The sequence below is a fragment of the Sinohyriopsis cumingii genome, unplaced genomic scaffold, assembly GCF_028554795.1.
Source record: "Sinohyriopsis cumingii isolate HCF-2022 unplaced genomic scaffold, ASM2855479v2 utg002479l, whole genome shotgun sequence".
In the NCBI taxonomy this organism is placed as follows: domain Eukaryota; kingdom Metazoa; phylum Mollusca; class Bivalvia; order Unionida; family Unionidae; genus Sinohyriopsis; species Sinohyriopsis cumingii.
Window position 1 is genome coordinate 563,560 of NW_028316224.1, and position 21,441 is coordinate 585,000.

At 33.9% G+C, this 21,441-nt stretch overlaps 10 non-coding genes across 10 annotated transcripts; all 10 read left to right on the plus strand.

The window, feature by feature from the left end:
- The first annotated feature begins 745 nt into the window (after positions 1-745).
- LOC149770529 (5S ribosomal RNA) lies at positions 746-864 on the plus strand. Its single transcript, XR_016418695.1, has one exon. It is a non-coding gene; the product is annotated as a 5S ribosomal RNA (ribosomal RNA).
- Positions 865-1,764: 900 nt separating this feature from the next.
- Positions 1,765-1,883, plus strand: LOC149770530 (5S ribosomal RNA). Its single transcript, XR_016418566.1, has one exon. It is a non-coding gene; the product is annotated as a 5S ribosomal RNA (ribosomal RNA).
- Positions 1,884-5,527: 3,644 nt separating this feature from the next.
- LOC149770531 (5S ribosomal RNA) lies at positions 5,528-5,646 on the plus strand. The gene has a single exon (XR_016418885.1). It is a non-coding gene; the product is annotated as a 5S ribosomal RNA (ribosomal RNA).
- Positions 5,647-6,546: 900 nt separating this feature from the next.
- Positions 6,547-6,665, plus strand: LOC149770532 (5S ribosomal RNA). Its single transcript, XR_016418567.1, has one exon. It is a non-coding gene; the product is annotated as a 5S ribosomal RNA (ribosomal RNA).
- Positions 6,666-10,215: 3,550 nt separating this feature from the next.
- LOC149770533 (5S ribosomal RNA) lies at positions 10,216-10,334 on the plus strand. The gene has a single exon (XR_016418886.1). It is a non-coding gene; the product is annotated as a 5S ribosomal RNA (ribosomal RNA).
- Positions 10,335-11,231: 897 nt separating this feature from the next.
- LOC149770534 (5S ribosomal RNA) lies at positions 11,232-11,350 on the plus strand. Its single transcript, XR_016418568.1, has one exon. It is a non-coding gene; the product is annotated as a 5S ribosomal RNA (ribosomal RNA).
- Positions 11,351-14,880: 3,530 nt separating this feature from the next.
- LOC149770535 (5S ribosomal RNA) lies at positions 14,881-14,999 on the plus strand. Its single transcript, XR_016418887.1, has one exon. It is a non-coding gene; the product is annotated as a 5S ribosomal RNA (ribosomal RNA).
- Positions 15,000-15,896: 897 nt separating this feature from the next.
- LOC149770536 (5S ribosomal RNA) lies at positions 15,897-16,015 on the plus strand. The gene has a single exon (XR_016418570.1). It is a non-coding gene; the product is annotated as a 5S ribosomal RNA (ribosomal RNA).
- Positions 16,016-19,537: 3,522 nt separating this feature from the next.
- LOC149770537 (5S ribosomal RNA) lies at positions 19,538-19,656 on the plus strand. Its single transcript, XR_016418888.1, has one exon. It is a non-coding gene; the product is annotated as a 5S ribosomal RNA (ribosomal RNA).
- Positions 19,657-20,552: 896 nt separating this feature from the next.
- On the plus strand, positions 20,553-20,671 carry LOC149770538 (5S ribosomal RNA). Its single transcript, XR_016418571.1, has one exon. It is a non-coding gene; the product is annotated as a 5S ribosomal RNA (ribosomal RNA).
- Positions 20,672-21,441: the final 770 nt, after the last annotated feature.

Below are 21,441 nucleotides of genomic sequence, written 5' to 3' on the forward strand. Positions count from 1 at the left end.
TGGGGTGTATGGACATATTTGTTTTGCTTATCAAAACGTTGGAAATCGCCGACACCATGCGGTATCGGCATAGGCTGCTTACTAGCCACAGGGGGCTCGTATCATTGCTTACAATGAAACTATCAGTCGTACATATAGTATAAAATGTATGACTGTCAGTTCAATTGTGAGCAACGATGCGAGCCCCTGTGCTTACTAGCCTGCCATGCAAACTTGACCGACCTTTCATCGAGATATACCTGCATGAAATCGAGAGAAATACGATTTATTTTCTCAGAAATAATTCCGAGTATAACATCATTTGTCGTTAATGAAGCTGACTGACGAAAGAAAACGACAACCTTGATGAAATTTGACACGGAACTCGCCATTGTATTACTATTCAAATGACTGCACAAATATGGCAACCTACATGTCAGTGACATCGGCGATCAAATAAGCTCTTGCTTCTTTACAGATTGAAACTGAAGGGATGTATTGTCGTAAGCAGAGCTCTCCCCTGTCTCTAATATATATCTATATATATATATATATATATATATATATATATATATATATATATATATATATATATATATATATATATATATATATATATATATATATATATATATATATATATATATATATATGTGTGTGTGTGTGTGTGTGTGTGTGTGTGTGTGTGTGTGTGCGTGTGTGTGTAATATATCTTTGTAACGACGAAGAGACAACCTATATTAGTCTTAAATTTGTACATACAAATGTCTACGGCCATACCACGTTGAAAACACCGGTTCTCGTCCGATCACCGAAGTTAAGCAACGTCGGGCCCGGTTAGTACTTGGATGGGTGACCGCCTGGGAATACCGGGTGCTGTAGGCATTTTTTAAATTTTTTTTTGGTTCCATCCTCACTGTGAGGATATGCGATCATATATGGCCAATATTTCTTGTTCACAAATCTGGTGCAAATTTTTCAGTTTCCTCTACCTCCAGGATCGAAATGGGCCGCCTCGTATGCCGTCCAGATCCTCCAAATTTCTTCTGATATTCCGGATTCAGCCTATAGCGAATAATTGCAACGTATGCAATCGATGTCTTTCATTTTGGATACTTGTCTGTGGTATTTCTTATTCAATAATTGATAGATATATTTGGAATGTATTATTTTTAATTATTTTAATTTATTTACCTGTTTTTAGCAGGGCACCAGTCTATCAGTGTGAAACTTGGCATCCCTTAGCGAATACTTCGAATATGGGCCATTGACAAAATAAATTGGTGTATAAATCTCTGTTTTGATTACAGTAAGTTTGGATGGATGTTCCCTGCTTCCACTTCCTTGCACTTTCTGTGTTTCCACAACTTTAACGTTTCCGAGCTGCAAGACGATATCCGTTTCAAATCAGATTCGAGTCCGTCTTTAAAGGTAGCTCATAGGCTGATGTCGATTATTTACCTATTGAATTAGTCAGTTGATACAAGATAAATAATAATAATAATAATAATGCCCAAAAACAACAAAAATGAACTGAATCTTCGTTTAAATGCATTGTTATTTAAGTCCATTTGAAGGTGTAAACCTCCGGTTAAGCAACTAATGTCCGAGTCCGAAAATGCCTGAATTACAAATTTGAATAATGTATGAAGGCAGTTTATCTATATAAGTTTTAATAAGTACACTTTAATTACTAATTTTACACGGCACATAAACGTAAACGTCTGTACATCGGAAACGGTGAAGAGAGAAGCGAATATAAGTCTTAAATTTACACACACTTGTGTCTACGGCCATACCACGTTGAAAGCACCGGTTCTCGTCCGATCACCGAAGTTAAGCAACGTCGGGCCCGGTTAGTACTTGGATGGGTGACCGCCTGGGAATACCGGGTGCTGTAGACTCTAATTTTTTTTTTTTTCTTTTATAACTAAAAACAGTTGAAGTTTTTCTTTCTTTCTTTTATTGTAACTAAATTTACTTTATTCAATATAAATAATAAATAGAGCAATTTCTCGACTTTCATTTTCTCTTTTTCCTTAACTTTCTTCAATAATTCGGATCCTAAAAAAATCAAGTATAGGACCTGAATATAGCAAATGTTGCTTTGCACTTCTCTGCTCTTGGTTTCGATCCTTACTACTGGAATATGCGATCATAGATGACCAGTATTTCTTATTAACAAATTCGGTTCAATTTATCCAGTTTCCTCTACTTTTACTACCACAACAAGCTGCCTCCTTTCACGTCGAAATACTTCCTTCAAGTTTCTTCTCATATATTCCTGGTGTAGTCTCTAGCGCAGAGTTGCAAAATATGCGATCAATGTCTTTCATTTTGGGTACTTATTTGTGGTATTTCTTATTCACTAATTGATTGATAAATATGGAATGTATGAATTGTGAGAATTTTTTATATTAATTTATTGATTGATTGATTTCTTTTACAGCAGGGCCTCAGTCTGCCAGTGGGAAAATTGGCATCCTGTAGCGAATACTGTAAATATGGGCCATTGGCTAAATAAATTGGGTTATAAAATTCTGTTTTGATTACAGTAAGTTTAGATAGATATTCCATGCTTCCACTTTCTGTATTTCCACAACGTTAACTTCTACAAGTTGCAAGAAGAGATCCTTTGCAAATCTGATAAGACCCTATTTTTAAAGTTAGCTTACAGGCCGGTGTCGCTTATTTTAACCAAATGATAGGACAGAAAGAGGAATAATAATAATAATAATAACAACAACAATAATGTCCTGAATCTGCATTTTAAGTCAATTTCAACATGGAATTCTCCCCTTATCTGTGGGTCAGAAAATGGATGAGTGACAAATATGAGTATCTGAGGCCAGTTTTGCTTCTTTTGGATTAGAACTTTGAATCAGTATACACTTTAGTTACTAATATTATACTGCACACAAACATTTGTACATCGGAAACGTTGAAGAGATGTGTGACTAATCAGCCCAAGAGTCTTGAAAACGCATCAAGACAACAAATTATGTTTTACAGTCGAAATGTTGTTCTCACTAGAACTGAAATCATTTAATTTCTACTTAAATGCCCGAAAAATTTACAATTAAAACTACAATAAATGTTTTATACCTAGTCCCGCACAGTGACGTTTATCTGATTCCCTGTACTCACCGAGAGCATTCTGTGTCATATGGATGCATATCAAATGAAGTGAAAAGTAATGGAATACTCGCTTTTTTATTTATCCCTATGCATCGTGGTGCCCACACCATGATGAGACGCTGTTTCAATAAACCTTTTTATATATGTTCTTTACTGTTCTTCCTTTTTCTTCTTGCTTTATCATACTGACACACGAGAGAGAGAGAGAGAGAGAGAGAGAGAGAGAGAGAGAGAGAGTATGCAACAAAGTTCGCATAACTTTATCAGCTATTAACATTAATTGTACTTCTGTGTAATTTTATTTTTAACGCGTTATCCTATAACGATTGCAAACAAGGGCAAAAACTCTACTGATCTTACTCGATAATTATACCATACTGAATTAATAAGTTTATCTCGTAAAAACGGATCATATATATATCCTGGGTGGCTGAGGGTGTTTTAAGATATGTGTGTGTCTTTTGTGATATATATATATATATATATATATATATATATATATATATATATATATATATATATATATATATATATATATATATATATATATATATACATATATATATATATATATATATATATATATATATATATATATACGTTTGTGTGTGTACATACATACATACATACGTGTATTATTTACATATAGTCTTGGATCATTTTAATTATTGGGATATGGATTTTAGATATCAACAGATACAAAGGAAACAAACGTTTCAATACATATAATGACATTTTCTTAAATTCTACATTGTATCATATTGACCTACTACTTGCTAGGCAAGCTGACTTTTATAAAATTTGCAAACTCCTTATATATATTTAAACTTACTTTTAGTATTCAACCAGAAAATCAGTACAGTGCAGAAAGATTGAAAATATTATTTCTTTCATATATATATATATATATATATATATATATATATATATATATATATATATATATATATATATATCTATATATATGTGAGAGAGAGAGAGAGAGAGAGAGAGATGGGGGGATTCGGAATGGTTTAAACAGACTCTAAATTACACTGATAAAATGATAAAATGTACATCAGTCCAATGGTTAACATGATAGATTTCTATCAAGCTGGTTGCCCTATTGTACCCTTGAGCAAGACTACCCTCATTGCCTAACAAAACCAAGCAGTCTTTTGCCAGAACACCATAATGTGAACTTAGGCCATCTAAATCAAATTCCTATGTGAAATTTGCCAATATAAGCCAATACACTTTAATGCAAACTTAGCCAATCTAAACCAAATATCTTAATGGAAACTTAGCCAAACACCTTAATGTGAACTTAGCCCATCTAAACCAATGTACCATAATGTGAACTTAGCCCATCTAAACCAAGAAAAGAATAATGTGATATTGGCTCATATAAACAAAAACACCTTAATGCTATCTTAGCCAATCTAAACCAACCGACTTAATTTATTTTTATAAAGAATACAAAGTGAAAATTTAAATACTTTTCAGCATTATAAATGAAATCACAAATAGTCCATGAAAAGTTATATGACAAGTCCAAAAGGGTAGTGTTCCAAATGAATGCCAGTGGTTTTCTGAATGAAGTCCAATTTTGAATGTGCTGATGTAATAACAATCTTGACGTGTGGCGATGATGTAATTTAGAATGTCCTTGAATGAATTCATAATAGTCCCAAAATAGCGATTTTTGATATTTGGACATTAGTATTGGGGTGTATGGACATATTTGTTTTGCTTATCAAAACGTTGGAAATCGCCGACACCATGCGGTATCGGCATAGGCTGCTTACTAGCCACAGGGGGCTCGTATCATTGCTTACAATGAAACTATCAGTCGTACATATAGTATAAAATGTATGACTGTCAGTTCAATTGTGAGCAACGATGCGAGCCCCTGTGCTTACTAGCCTGCCATGCAAACTTGACCGACCTTTCATCGAGATATACCTGCATGAAATCGAGAGAAATACGATTTATTTTCTCAGAAATAATTCCGAGTATAACATCATTTGTCGTTAATGAAGCTGACTGACGAAAGAAAACGACAACCTTGATGAAACTTGACACGGAACTCGCCATTGTATTACTATTCAAATGACTGCACAAATATGGCAACCTACATGTCAGTGACATCGGCGATCAAATAAGCTCTTGCTTCTTTACAGATTGAAACTGAAGGGATGTATTGTCGTAAGCAGAGCTCTCCCCTGTCTCTAATATATATATATATATATATATATATATATATATATATATATATATATATATATATATATATATATATATATATATATGTGTGTGTGTGTGTGTGTGTGTGTGTGTGTGTGTGTGTGTATGTGTGCGTGTGTGTGTAATATATCTTTGTAACGACGAAGAGACAACCTATATTAGTCTTAAATTTGTACATACAAATGTCTACGGCCATACCACGTTGAAAACACCGGTTCTCGTCCGATCACCGAAGTTAAGCAAGGTCGGGCCCGGTTAGTACTTGGATGGGTGACCGCCTGGGAATACCGGGTACTGTAGGCATTTTTTAAATTTTTTTTTGGTTCCATCCTCACTGTGAGGATATGCGATCATATATGGCCAATATTTCTTGTTCACAAATCTGGTGCAAATTTTTCAGTTTCCTCTACCTCCAGGATCGAAATGGGCCGCCTCGTATGCCGTCCAGATCCTCCAAATTTCTTCTGATATTCCGGATTCAGCCTATAGCGAATAATTGCAACGTATGCAATCGATGTCTTTCATTTTGGATACTTGTCTGTGGTATTTCTTATTCAATAATTGATAGATATATTTGGAATGTATTATTTTTAATTATTTTAATTTATTTACCTGTTTTTAGCAGGGCACCAGTCTATCAGTGTGAAACTTGGCATCCCTTAGCGAATACTTCGAATATGGGCCATTGACAAAATAAATTGGTGTATAAATCTCTGTTTTGATTACAGTAAGTTTGGATGGATGTTCCCTGCTTCCACTTCCTTGCACTTTCTGTGTTTCCACAACTTTAACGTTTCCGAGCTGCAAGACGATATCCGTTTCAAATCAGATTCGAGTCCGTCTTTAAAGGTAGCTCATAGGCTGATGTCGATTATTTACCTATTGAATTAGTCAGTTGATACAAGATAAATAATAATAATAATAATAATGCCCAAAAACAACAAAAATGAACATAATCTTCGTTTAAATGCATTGTTATTTAAGTCCATTTGAAGGCGTAAACCTCCGGTTAAGCAACTAATGTCCGAGTCCGAAAATGCCTGAATTACAAATTTGAATAATGTATGAAGGCAGTTTATCTATATAAGTTTTAATAAGTACACTTTAATTACTAATTTTACACGGCACATAAACGTAAACGTCTGTACATCGGAAACGGTGAAGAGAGAAGCGAATATAAGTCTTAAATTTACACACACTTGTGTCTACGGCCATACCACGTTGAAAGCACCGGTTCTCGTCCGATCACCGAAGTTAAGCAACGTCGGGCCCGGTTAGTACTTGGATGGGTGACCGCCTGGGAATACCGGGTGCTGTAGACTCTAATTTTTTTTTTTCTTTTATAACTAAAAACAGTTGAAGTTTTTCTTTCTTTCTTTTATTGTAACTAAATTTACTTTATTCAATATAAATAATAAATAGAGCAATTTCTCGACTTTCATTTTCTCTTTTTCCTTAACTTTCTTCAATAATTCGGATCCTAAAAAAATCAAGTATAGGACCTGAATATAGCAAATGTTGCTTTGCACTTCTCTGCTCTTGGTTTCGATCCTTACTACTGGAATATGCGATCATAGATGACCAGTATTTCTTATTAACAAATTCGGTTCAATTTATCCAGTTTCCTCTACTTTTACTACCACAACAAGCTGCCTCCTTTCACGTCGAAATACTTCCTTCAAGTTTCTTCTCATATATTCCTGGTGTAGTCTCTAGCGCAGAGTTGCAAAATATGCGATCAATGTCTTTCATTTTGGGTACTTATTTGTGGTATTTCTTATTCACTAATTGATTGATAAATATGGAATGTATGAATTGTGAGAATTTTTTATATTAATTTATTGATTGATTGATTTCTTTTACAGCAGGGCCTCAGTCTGCCAGTGGGAAAATTGGCATCCTGTAGCGAATACTGTAAATATGGGCCATTGGCTAAATAAATTGGGTTATAAAATTCTGTTTTGATTACAGTAAGTTTAGATAGATATTCCATGCTTCCACTTTCTGTATTTCCACAACGTTAACTTCTACAAGTTGCAAGAAGAGATCCTTTGCAAATCTGATAAGACCCTATTTTTAAAGTTAGCTTACAGGCCGGTGTCGCTTATTTTAACCAAATGATAGGACAGAAAGAGGAATAATAATAATAATAATAACAACAACAATAATGTCCTGAATCTGCATTTTAAGTCAATTTCAACATGGAATTCTCCCCTTATCTGGGTCAGAAAATGGATGAGTGACAAATATGAGTATCTGAGGCCAGTTTTGCTTCTTTTGGATTAGAACTTTGAATCAGTATACACTTTAGTTACTAATATTATACTGCACACAAACATTTGTACATCGGAAACGTTGAAGAGATGTGTGACTAATCAGCCCAAGAGTCTTGAAAACGCATCAAGACAACAAATTATGTTTTACAGTCGAAATGTTGTTCTCACTAGAACTGAAATCATTTAATTTCTACTTAAATGCCCGAAAAATTTACAATTAAAACTACAATAAATGTTTTATACCTAGTCCCGCACAGTGACGTTTATCTGATTCCCTGTACTCACCGAGAGCATTCTGTGTCATATGGATGCATATCAAATGAAGTGAAAAGTAATGGAATACTCGCTTTTTTATTTATCCCTATGCATCGTGGTGCCCACACCATGATGAGACGCTGTTTCAATAAACCTTTTTATATATGTTCTTTACTGTTCTTCCTTTTTCTTCTTGCTTTATCATACTGACACACGAGAGAGAGAGAGAGAGAGAGAGAGTATGCAACAAAGTTCGCATAACTTTATCAGCTATTAACATTAATTGTACTTCTGTGTAATTTTATTTTTAACGCGTTATCCTATAACGATTGCAAACAAGGGCAAAAACTCTACTGATCTTACTCGATAATTATACCATACTGAATTAATAAGTTTATCTCGTAAAAACGGATCATATATATATCCTGGGTGGCTGAGGGTGTTTTAAGATATGTGTGTGTCTTTTGTGATATATATATATATATATATATATATATATATATATATATATATATATATATATATATATATATATATATATACGTTTGTGTGTGTACATACATACATACATACGTGTATTATTTACATATAGTCTTGGATAATTTTAATTATTGGGATATGGATTTTAGATATCAACAGATACAAAGGAAACAAACGTTTCAATACATATAATGACATTTTCTTAAATTCTACATTGTATCATATTGACCTACTACTTGCTAGGCAAGCTGACTTTTATAAAATTTGCAAACTCCTTATATATATTTAAACTTACTTTTAGTATTCAACCAGAAAATCAGTACAGTGCAGAAAGATTGAAAATATTATTTCTTTCATATATATATATATATATATATATATATATATATATATATATATATATATATATATATATATATATATATATGTGAGAGAGAGAGAGAGAGAGAGATGGGGGGATTCGGAATGGTTTAAACAGACTCTAAATTACACTGATAAAATGATAAAATGTACATCAGTCCAATGGTTAACATGATAGATTTCTATCAAGCTGGTTGCCCTATTGTACCCTTGAGCAAGACTACCCTCATTGCCTAACAAAACCAAGCAGTCTTTTGCCAGAACACCATAATGTGAACTTAGGCCATCTAAATCAAATTCCTATGTGAAATTTGCCAATATAAGCCAATACACTTTAATGCAAACTTAGCCAATCTAAACCAAATATCTTAATGGAAACTTAGCCAAACACCTTAATGTGAACTTAGCCCATCTAAACCAATGTACCATAATGTGAACTTAGCCCATCTAAACCAAGAAAAGAATAATGTGATATTGGCTCATATAAACAAAAACACCTTAATGCTATCTTAGCCAATCTAAACCAACCGACTTAATTTATTTTTATAAAGAATACAAAGTGAAAATTTAAATACTTTTCAGCATTATAAATGAAATCACAAATAGTCCATGAAAAGTTATATGACAAGTCCAAAAGGGTAGTGTTCCAAATGAATGCCAGTGGTTTTCTGAATGAAGTCCAATTTTGAATGTGCTGATGTAATAACAATCTTGACGTGTGGCGATGATGTAATTTAGAATGTCCTTGAATGAATTCATAATAGTCCCAAAATAGCGATTTTTGATATTTGGACATTAGTATTGGGGTGTATGGACATATTTGTTTTGCTTATCAAAACGTTGGAAATCGCCGACACCATGCGGTATCGGCATAGGCTGCTTACTAGCCACAGGGGGCTCGTATCATTGCTTACAATGAAACTATCAGTCGTACATATAGTATAAAATGTATGACTGTCAGTTCAATTGTGAGCAACGATGCGAGCCCCTGTGCTTACTAGCCTGCCATGCAAACTTGACCGACCTTTCATCGAGATATACCTGCATGAAATCGAGAGAAATACGATTTATTTTCTCAGAAATAATTCCGAGTATAACATCATTTGTCGTTAATGAAGCTGACTGACGAAAGAAAACGACAACCTTGATGAAATTTGACACGGAACTCGCCATTGTATTACTATTCAAATGACTGCACAAATATGGCAACCTACATGTCAGTGACATCGGCGATCAAATAAGCTCTTGCTTCTTTACAGATTGAAACTGAAGGGATGTATTGTCGTAAGCAGAGCTCTCCCCTGTCTCTAATATATATATATATATATATATATATATATATATATATATATATATATATATATATATATATATATATATATATATATATATATATGTGTGTGTGTGTGTGTGTGTGTGTGTATGTGTGCGTGTGTGTGTAATATATCTTTGTAACGACGAAGAGACAACCTATATTAGTCTTAAATTTGTACATACAAATGTCTACGGCCATACCACGTTGAAAACACCGGTTCTCGTCCGATCACCGAAGTTAAGCAAGGTCGGGCCCGGTTAGTACTTGGATGGGTGACCGCCTGGGAATACCGGGTACTGTAGGCATTTTTTAAATTTTTTTTTGGTTCCATCCTCACTGTGAGGATATGCGATCATATATGGCCAATATTTCTTGTTCACAAATCTGGTGCAAATTTTTCAGTTTCCTCTACCTCCAGGATCGAAATGGGCCGCCTCGTATGCCGTCCAGATCCTCCAAATTTCTTCTGATATTCCGGATTCAGCCTATAGCGAATAATTGCAACGTATGCAATCGATGTCTTTCATTTTGGATACTTGTCTGTGGTATTTCTTATTCAATAATTGATAGATATATTTGGAATGTATTATTTTTAATTATTTTAATTTATTTACCTGTTTTTAGCAGGGCACCAGTCTATCAGTGTGAAACTTGGCATCCCTTAGCGAATACTTCGAATATGGGCCATTGACAAAATAAATTGGTGTATAAATCTCTGTTTTGATTACAGTAAGTTTGGATGGATGTTCCCTGCTTCCACTTCCTTGCACTTTCTGTGTTTCCACAACTTTAACGTTTCCGAGCTGCAAGACGATATCCGTTTCAAATCAGATTCGAGTCCGTCTTTAAAGGTAGCTCATAGGCTGATGTCGATTATTTACCTATTGAATTAGTCAGTTGATACAAGATAAATAATAATAATAATAATGCCCAAAAACAACAAAAATGAACTGAATCTTCGTTTAAATGCATTGTTATTTAAGTCCATTTGAAGGTGTAAACCTCCGGTTAAGCAACTAATGTCCGAGTCCGAAAATGCCTGAATTACAAATTTGAATAATGTATGAAGGCAGTTTATCTATATAAGTTTTAATAAGTACACTTTAATTACTAATTTTACACGGCACATAAACGTAAACGTCTGTACATCGGAAACGGTGAAGAGAGAAGCGAATATAAGTCTTAAATTTACACACACTTGTGTCTACGGCCATACCACGTTGAAAGCACCGGTTCTCGTCCGATCACCGAAGTTAAGCAACGTCGGGCCCGGTTAGTACTTGGATGGGTGACCGCCTGGGAATACCGGGTGCTGTAGACTCTAATTTTTTTTTTTCTTTTATAACTAAAAACAGTTGAAGTTTTTCTTTCTTTCTTTTATTGTAACTAAATTTACTTTATTCAATATAAATAATAAATAGAGCAATTTCTCGACTTTCATTTTCTCTTTTTCCTTAACTTTCTTCAATAATTCGGATCCTAAAAAAATCAAGTATAGGACCTGAATATAGCAAATGTTGCTTTGCACTTCTCTGCTCTTGGTTTCGATCCTTACTACTGGAATATGCGATCATAGATGACCAGTATTTCTTATTAACAAATTCGGTTCAATTTATCCAGTTTCCTCTACTTTTACTACCACAACAAGCTGCCTCCTTTCACGTCGAAATACTTCCTTCAAGTTTCTTCTCATATATTCCTGGTGTAGTCTCTAGCGCAGAGTTGCAAAATATGCGATCAATGTCTTTCATTTTGGGTACTTATTTGTGGTATTTCTTATTCACTAATTGATTGATAAATATGGAATGTATGAATTGTGAGAATTTTTTATATTAATTTATTGATTGATTGATTTCTTTTACAGCAGGGCCTCAGTCTGCCAGTGGGAAAATTGGCATCCTGTAGCGAATACTGTAAATATGGGCCATTGGCTAAATAAATTGGGTTATAAAATTCTGTTTTGATTACAGTAAGTTTAGATAGATATTCCATGCTTCCACTTTCTGTATTTCCACAACGTTAACTTCTACAAGTTGCAAGAAGAGATCCTTTGCAAATCTGATAAGACCCTATTTTTAAAGTTAGCTTACAGGCCGGTGTCGCTTATTTTAACCAAATGATAGGACAGAAAGAGGAATAATAATAATAATAATAACAACAACAATAATGTCCTGAATCTGCATTTTAAGTCAATTTCAACATGGAATTCTCCCCTTATCTGGGTCAGAAAATGGATGAGTGACAAATATGAGTATCTGAGGCCAGTTTTGCTTCTTTTGGATTAGAACTTTGAATCAGTATACACTTTAGTTACTAATATTATACTGCACACAAACATTTGTACATCGGAAACGTTGAAGAGATGTGTGACTAATCAGCCCAAGAGTCTTGAAAACGCATCAAGACAACAAATTATGTTTTACAGTCGAAATGTTGTTCTCACTAGAACTGAAATCATTTAATTTCTACTTAAATGCCCGAAAAATTTACAATTAAAACTACAATAAATGTTTTATACCTAGTCCCGCACAGTGACGTTTATCTGATTCCCTGTACTCACCGAGAGCATTCTGTGTCATATGGATGCATATCAAATGAAGTGAAAAGTAATGGAATACTCGCTTTTTTATTTATCCCTATGCATCGTGGTGCCCACACCATGATGAGACGCTGTTTCAATAAACCTTTTTATATATGTTCTTTACTGTTCTTCCTTTTTCTTCTTGCTTTATCATACTGACACACGAGAGAGAGAGAGAGAGAGAGAGAGAGAGAGAGTATGCAACAAAGTTCGCATAACTTTATCAGCTATTAACATTAATTGTACTTCTGTGTAATTTTATTTTTAACGCGTTATCCTATAACGATTGCAAACAAGGGCAAAAACTCTACTGATCTTACTCGATAATTATACCATACTGAATTAATAAGTTTATCTCGTAAAAACGGATCATATATATATCCTGGCTGGCTGAGGGTGTTTTAAGATATGTGTGTGTCTTTTGTGATATATATATATATATATATATATATATATATATATATATATATATATATATATATATATATATATATATATATATATACGTTTGTGTGTGTACATACATACATACATACGTGTATTATTTACATATAGTCTTGGATAATTTTAATTATTGGGATATGGATTTTAGATATCAACAGATACAAAGGAAACAAACGTTTCAATACATATAATGACATTTTCTTAAATTCTACATTGTATCATATTGACCTACTACTTGCTAGGCAAGCTGACTTTTATAAAATTTGCAAACTCCTTATATATATTTAAACTTACTTTTAGTATTCAACCAGAAAATCAGTACAGTGCAGAAAGATTGAAAATATTATTTCTTTCATATATATATATATATATATATATATATATATATATATATATATATATATATATATATATATATATGTGAGAGAGAGAGAGAGAGAGATGGGGGGATTCGGAATGGTTTAAACAGACTCTAAATTACACTGATAAAATGATAAAATGTACATCAGTCCAATGGTTAACATGATAGATTTCTATCAAGCTGGTTGCCCTATTGTACCCTTGAGCAAGACTACCCTCATTGCCTAACAAAACCAAGCAGTCTTTTGCCAGAACACCATAATGTGAACTTAGGCCATCTAAATCAAATTCCTATGTGAAATTTGCCAATATAAGCCAATACACTTTAATGCAAACTTAGCCAATCTAAACCAAATATCTTAATGGAAACTTAGCCAAACACCTTAATGTGAACTTAGCCCATCTAAACCAATGTACCATAATGTGAACTTAGCCCATCTAAACCAAGAAAAGAATAATGTGATATTGGCTCATATAAACAAAAACACCTTAATGCTATCTTAGCCAATCTAAACCAACCGACTTAATTTATTTTTATAAAGAATACAAAGTGAAAATTTAAATACTTTTCAGCATTATAAATGAAATCACAAATAGTCCATGAAAAGTTATATGACAAGTCCAAAAGGGTAGTGTTCCAAATGAATGCCAGTGGTTTTCTGAATGAAGTCCAATTTTGAATGTGCTGATGTAATAACAATCTTGACGTGTGGCGATGATGTAATTTAGAATGTCCTTGAATGAATTCATAATAGTCCCAAAATAGCGATTTTTGATATTTGGACATTAGTATTGGGGTGTATGGACATATTTGTTTTGCTTATCAAAACGTTGGAAATCGCCGACACCATGCGGTATCGGCATAGGCTGCTTACTAGCCACAGGGGGCTCGTATCATTGCTTACAATGAAACTATCAGTCGTACATATAGTATAAAATGTATGACTGTCAGTTCAATTGTGAGCAACGATGCGAGCCCCTGTGCTTACTAGCCTGCCATGCAAACTTGACCGACCTTTCATCGAGATATACCTGCATGAAATCGAGAGAAATACGATTTATTTTCTCAGAAATAATTCCGAGTATAACATCATTTGTCGTTAATGAAGCTGACTGACGAAAGAAAACGACAACCTTGATGAAATTTGACACGGAACTCGCCATTGTATTACTATTCAAATGACTGCACAAATATGGCAACCTACATGTCAGTGACATCGGCGATCAAATAAGCTCTTGCTTCTTTACAGATTGAAACTGAAGGGATGTATTGTCGTAAGCAGAGCTCTCCCCTGTCTCTAATATATATATATATATATATATATATATATATATATATATATATATATATATATATATATGTGTGTGTGTGTGTGTGTGTGTGTGTATGTGTGCGTGTGTGTGTAATATATCTTTGTAACGACGAAGAGACAACCTATATTAGTCTTAAATTTGTACATACAAATGTCTACGGCCATACCACGTTGAAAACACCGGTTCTCGTCCGATCACCGAAGTTAAGCAAGGTCGGGCCCGGTTAGTACTTGGATGGGTGACCGCCTGGGAATACCGGGTACTGTAGGCATTTTTTAAATTTTTTTTTGGTTCCATCCTCACTGTGAGGATATGCGATCATATATGGCCAATATTTCTTGTTCACAAATCTGGTGCAAATTTTTCAGTTTCCTCTACCTCCAGGATCGAAATGGGCCGCCTCGTATGCCGTCCAGATCCTCCAAATTTCTTCTGATATTCCGGATTCAGCCTATAGCGAATAATTGCAACGTATGCAATCGATGTCTTTCATTTTGGATACTTGTCTGTGGTATTTCTTATTCAATAATTGATAGATATATTTGGAATGTATTATTTTTAATTATTTTAATTTATTTACCTGTTTTTAGCAGGGCACCAGTCTATCAGTGTGAAACTTGGCATCCCTTAGCGAATACTTCGAATATGGGCCATTGACAAAATAAATTGGTGTATAAATCTCTGTTTTGATTACAGTAAGTTTGGATGGATGTTCCCTGCTTCCACTTCCTTGCACTTTCTGTGTTTCCACAACTTTAACGTTTCCGAGCTGCAAGACGATATCCGTTTCAAATCAGATTCGAGTCCGTCTTTAAAGGTAGCTCATAGGCTGATGTCGATTATTTACCTATTGAATTAGTCAGTTGATACAAGATAAATAATAATAATAATAATGCCCAAAAACAACAAAAATGAACTGAATCTTCGTTTAAATGCATTGTTATTTAAGTCCATTTGAAGGTGTAAACCTCCGGTTAAGCAACTAATGTCCGAGTCCGAAAATGCCTGAATTACAAATTTGAATAATGTATGAAGGCAGTTTATCTATATAAGTTTTAATAAGTACACTTTAATTACTAATTTTACACGGCACATAAACGTAAACGTCTGTACATCGGAAACGGTGAAGAGAGAAGCGAATATAAGTCTTAAATTTACACACACTTGTGTCTACGGCCATACCACGTTGAAAGCACCGGTTCTCGTCCGATCACCGAAGTTAAGCAACGTCGGGCCCGGTTAGTACTTGGATGGGTGACCGCCTGGGAATACCGGGTGCTGTAGACTCTAATTTTTTTTTTTCTTTTATAACTAAAAACAGTTGAAGTTTTTCTTTCTTTCTTTTATTGTAACTAAATTTACTTTATTCAATATAAATAATAAATAGAGCAATTTCTCGACTTTCATTTTCTCTTTTTCCTTAACTTTCTTCAATAATTCGGATCCTAAAAAAATCAAGTATAGGACCTGAATATAGCAAATGTTGCTTTGCACTTCTCTGCTCTTGGTTTCGATCCTTACTACTGGAATATGCGATCATAGATGACCAGTATTTCTTATTAACAAATTCGGTTCAATTTATCCAGTTTCCTCTACTTTTACTACCACAACAAGCTGCCTCCTTTCACGTCGAAATACTTCCTTCAAGTTTCTTCTCATATATTCCTGGTGTAGTCTCTAGCGCAGAGTTGCAAAATATGCGATCAATGTCTTTCATTTTGGGTACTTATTTGTGGTATTTCTTATTCACTAATTGATTGATAAATATGGAATGTATGAATTGTGAGAATTTTTTATATTAATTTATTGATTGATTGATTTCTTTTACAGCAGGGCCTCAGTCTGCCAGTGGGAAAATTGGCATCCTGTAGCGAATACTGTAAATATGGGCCATTGGCTAAATAAATTGGGTTATAAAATTCTGTTTTGATTACAGTAAGTTTAGATAGATATTCCATGCTTCCACTTTCTGTATTTCCACAACGTTAACTTCTACAAGTTGCAAGAAGAGATCCTTTGCAAATCTGATAAGACCCTATTTTTAAAGTTAGCTTACAGGCCGGTGTCGCTTATTTTAACCAAATGATAGGACAGAAAGAGGAATAATAATAATAATAATAACAACAACAATAATGTCCTGAATCTGCATTTTAAGTCAATTTCAACATGGAATTCTCCCCTTATCTGGGTCAGAAAATGGATGAGTGACAAATATGAGTATCTGAGGCCAGTTTTGCTTCTTTTGGATTAGAACTTTGAATCAGTATACACTTTAGTTACTAATATTATACTGCACACAAACATTTGTACATCGGAAACGTTGAAGAGATGTGTGACTAATCAGCCCAAGAGTCTTGAAAACGCATCAAGACAACAAATTATGTTTTACAGTCGAAATGTTGTTCTCACTAGAACTGAAATCATTTAATTTCTACTTAAATGCCCGAAAAATTTACAATTAAAACTACAATAAATGTTTTATACCTAGTCCCGCACAGTGACGTTTATCTGATTCCCTGTACTCACCGAGAGCATTCTGTGTCATATGGATGCATATCAAATGAAGTGAAAAGTAATGGAATACTCGCTTTTTTATTTATCCCTATGCATCGTGGTGCCCACACCATGATGAGACGCTGTTTCAATAAACCTTTTTATATATGTTCTTTACTGTTCTTCCTTTTTCTTCTTGCTTTATCATACTGACACACGAGAGAGAGAGAGAGAGAGAGAGAGAGAGAGAGTATGCAACAAAGTTCGCATAACTTTATCAGCTATTAACATTAATTGTACTTCTGTGTAATTTTATTTTTAACGCGTTATCCTATAACGATTGCAAACAAGGGCAAAAACTCTACTGATCTTACTCGATAATTATACCATACTGAATTAATAAGTTTATCTCGTAAAAACGGATCATATATATATCCTGGCTGGCTGAGGGTGTTTTAAGATATGTGTGTGTCTTTTGTGATATATATATATATATATATATATATATATATATATATATATATATATATATATATATATATATATATATATATATATATACGTTTGTGTGTGTACATACATACATACATACGTGTATTATTTACATATAGTCTTGGATAATTTTAATTATTGGGATATGGATTTTAGATATCAACAGATACAAAGGAAACAAACGTTTCAATACATATAATGACATTTTCTTAAATTCTACATTGTATCATATTGACCTACTACTTGCTAGGCAAGCTGACTTTTATAAAATTTGCAAACTCCTTATATATATTTAAACTTACTTTTAGTATTCAACCAGAAAATCAGTACAGTGCAGAAAGATTGAAAATATTATTTCTTTCATATATATATATATATATATATATATATATATATATATATATATATATATATATATATATATATATATATATATATGTGTGTGTGTGAGAGAGAGAGAGAGATGGGGGGATTCGGAATGGTTTAAACAGACTCTAAATTACACTGATAAAATGTACATCAGTCCAATGGTTAACATGATAGATTTCTATCAAGCTGGTTGCCCTATTGTACCCTTGAGCAAGACTACCCTCATTGCCTAACAAAACCAAGCAGTCTTTCGCCAGAACACCATAATGTGAACTTAGGCCATCTAAATCAAATTCCTATGTGAAATTTGCCAATATAAGCCAATACACTTTAATGCAAACTTAGCCAATCTAAACCAAATATCTTAATGGAAACTTAGCCAAACACCTTAATGTGAACTTAGCCCATCTAAACCAATGTACCATAATGTGAACTTAGCCCATCTAAACCAAGAAAAGAATAATGTGATATTGGCTCATATAAACAAAAACACCTTAATGCTATCTTAGCCAATCTAAACCAACCGACTTAATTTATTTTTATAAAGAATACAAAGTGAAAATTTAAATACTTTTCAGCATTATAAATGAAATCACAAATAGTCCATGAAAAGTTATATGACAAGTCCAAAAGGGTAGTGTTCCAAATGAATGCCAGTGGTTTTCTGAATGAAGTCCAATTTTGAATGTGCTGATGTAATAACAATCTTGACGTGTGGCGATGATGTAATTTAGAATGTCCTTGAATGAATTCATAATAGTCCCAAAATAGCGATTTTTGATATTTGGACATTAGTATTGGGGTGTATGGACATATTTGTTTTGCTTATCAAAACGTTGGAAATCGCCGACACCATGCGGTATCGGCATAGGCTGCTTACTAGCCACAGGGGGCTCGTATCATTGCTTACAATGAAACTATCAGTCGTACATATAGTATAAAATGTATGACTGTCAGTTCAATTGTGAGCAACGATGCGAGCCCCTGTGCTTACTAGCCTGCCATGCAAACTTGACCGACCTTTCATCGAGATATACCTGCATGAAATCGAGAGAAATACGATTTATTTTCTCAGAAATAATTCCGAGTATAACATCATTTGTCGTTAATGAAGCTGACTGACGAAAGAAAACGACAACCTTGATGAAATTTGACACGGAACTCGCCATTGTATTACTATTCAAATGACTGCACAAATATGGCAACCTACATGTCAGTGACATCGGCGATCAAATAAGCTCTTGCTTCTTTACAGATTGAAACTGAAGGGATGTATTGTCGTAAGCAGAGCTCTCCCCTGTCTCTAATATATATATATATATATATATATATATATATATATATATATATATGTGTGTGTGTGTGTGTGTGTGTGTATGTGTGCGTGTGTGTGTAATATATCTTTGTAACGACGAAGAGACAACCTATATTAGTCTTAAATTTGTACATACAAATGTCTACGGCCATACCACGTTGAAAACACCGGTTCTCGTCCGATCACCGAAGTTAAGCAAGGTCGGGCCCGGTTAGTACTTGGATGGGTGACCGCCTGGGAATACCGGGTACTGTAGGCATTTTTTAAATTTTTTTTTGGTTCCATCCTCACTGTGAGGATATGCGATCATATATGGCCATTCTTGTTCACAAATCTGGTGCAAATTTTTCAGTTTCCTCTACCTCCAGGATCGAAATGGGCCGCCTCGTATGCCGTCCAGATCCTCCAAATTTCTTCTGATATTCCGGATTCAGCCTATAGCGAATAATTGCAACGTATGCAATCGATGTCTTTCATTTTGGATACTTGTCTGTGGTATTTCTTATTCAATAATTGATAGATATATTTGGAATGTATTATTTTTAATTATTTTAATTTATTTACCTGTTTTTAGCAGGGCACCAGTCTATCAGTGTGAAACTTGGCATCCCTTAGCGAATACTTCGAATATGGGCCATTGACAAAATAAATTGGTGTATAAATCTCTGTTTTGATTACAGTAAGTTTGGATGGATGTTCCCTGCTTCCACTTCCTTGCACTTTCTGTGTTTCCACAACTTTAACGTTTCCGAGCTGCAAGACGATATCCGTTTCAAATCAGATTCGAGTCCGTCTTTAAAGGTAGCTCATAGGCTGATGTCGATTATTTACCTATTGAATTAGTCAGTTGATACAAGATAAATAATAATAATAATAATAATGCCCAAAAACAACAAAAATGAACTGAATCTTCGTTTAAATGCATTGTTATTTAAGTCCATTTGAAGGTGTAAACCTCCGGTTAAGCAACTAATGTCCGAGTCCGAAAATGCCTGAATTACAAATTTGAATAATGTATGAAGGCAGTTTATCTATATAAGTTTTAATAAGTACACTTTAATTACTAATTTTACACGGCACATAAACGTAAACGTCTGTACATCGGAAACGGTGAAGAGAGAAGCGAATATAAGTCTTAAATTTACACACACTTGTGTCTACGGCCATACCACGTTGAAAGCACCGGTTCTCGTCCGATCACCGAAGTTAAGCAACGTCGGGCCCGGTTAGTACTTGGATGGGTGACCGCCTGGGAATACCGGGTGCTGTAGACTCTAATTTTTTTTTTTCTTTTATAACTAAAAACAGTTGAAGTTTTTCTTTCTTTCTTTTATTGTAACTAAATTTACTTTATTCAATATAAATAATAAATAGAGCAATTTCTCGACTTTCATTTTCTCTTTTTCCTTAACTTTCTTCAATAATTCGGATCCTAAAAAAATCAAGTATAGGACCTGAATATAGCAAATGTTGCTTTGCACTTCTCTGCTCTTGGTTTCGATCCTTACTACTGGAATATGCGATCATAGATGACCAGTATTTCTTATTAACAAATTCGGTTCAATTTATCCAGTTTCCTCTACTTTTACTACCACAACAAGCTGCCTCCTTTCACGTCGAAATACTTCCTTCAAGTTTCTTCTCATATATTCCTGGTGTAGTCTCTAGCGCAGAGTTGCAAAATATGCGATCAATGTCTTTCATTTTGGGTACTTATTTGTGGTATTTCTTATTCACTAATTGATTGATAAATATGGAATGTATGAATTGTGAGAATTTTTTATATTAATTTATTGATTGATTGATTTCTTTTACAGCAGGGCCTCAGTCTGCCAGTGGGAAAATTGGCATCCTGTAGCGAATACTGTAAATATGGGCCATTGGCTAAATAAATTGGGTTATAAAATTCTGTTTTGATTACAGTAAGTTTAGATAGATATTCCATGCTTCCACTTTCTGTATTTCCACAACGTTAACTTCTACAAGTTGCAAGAAGAGATCCTTTGCAAATCTGATAAGACCCTATTTTTAAAGTTAGCTTACA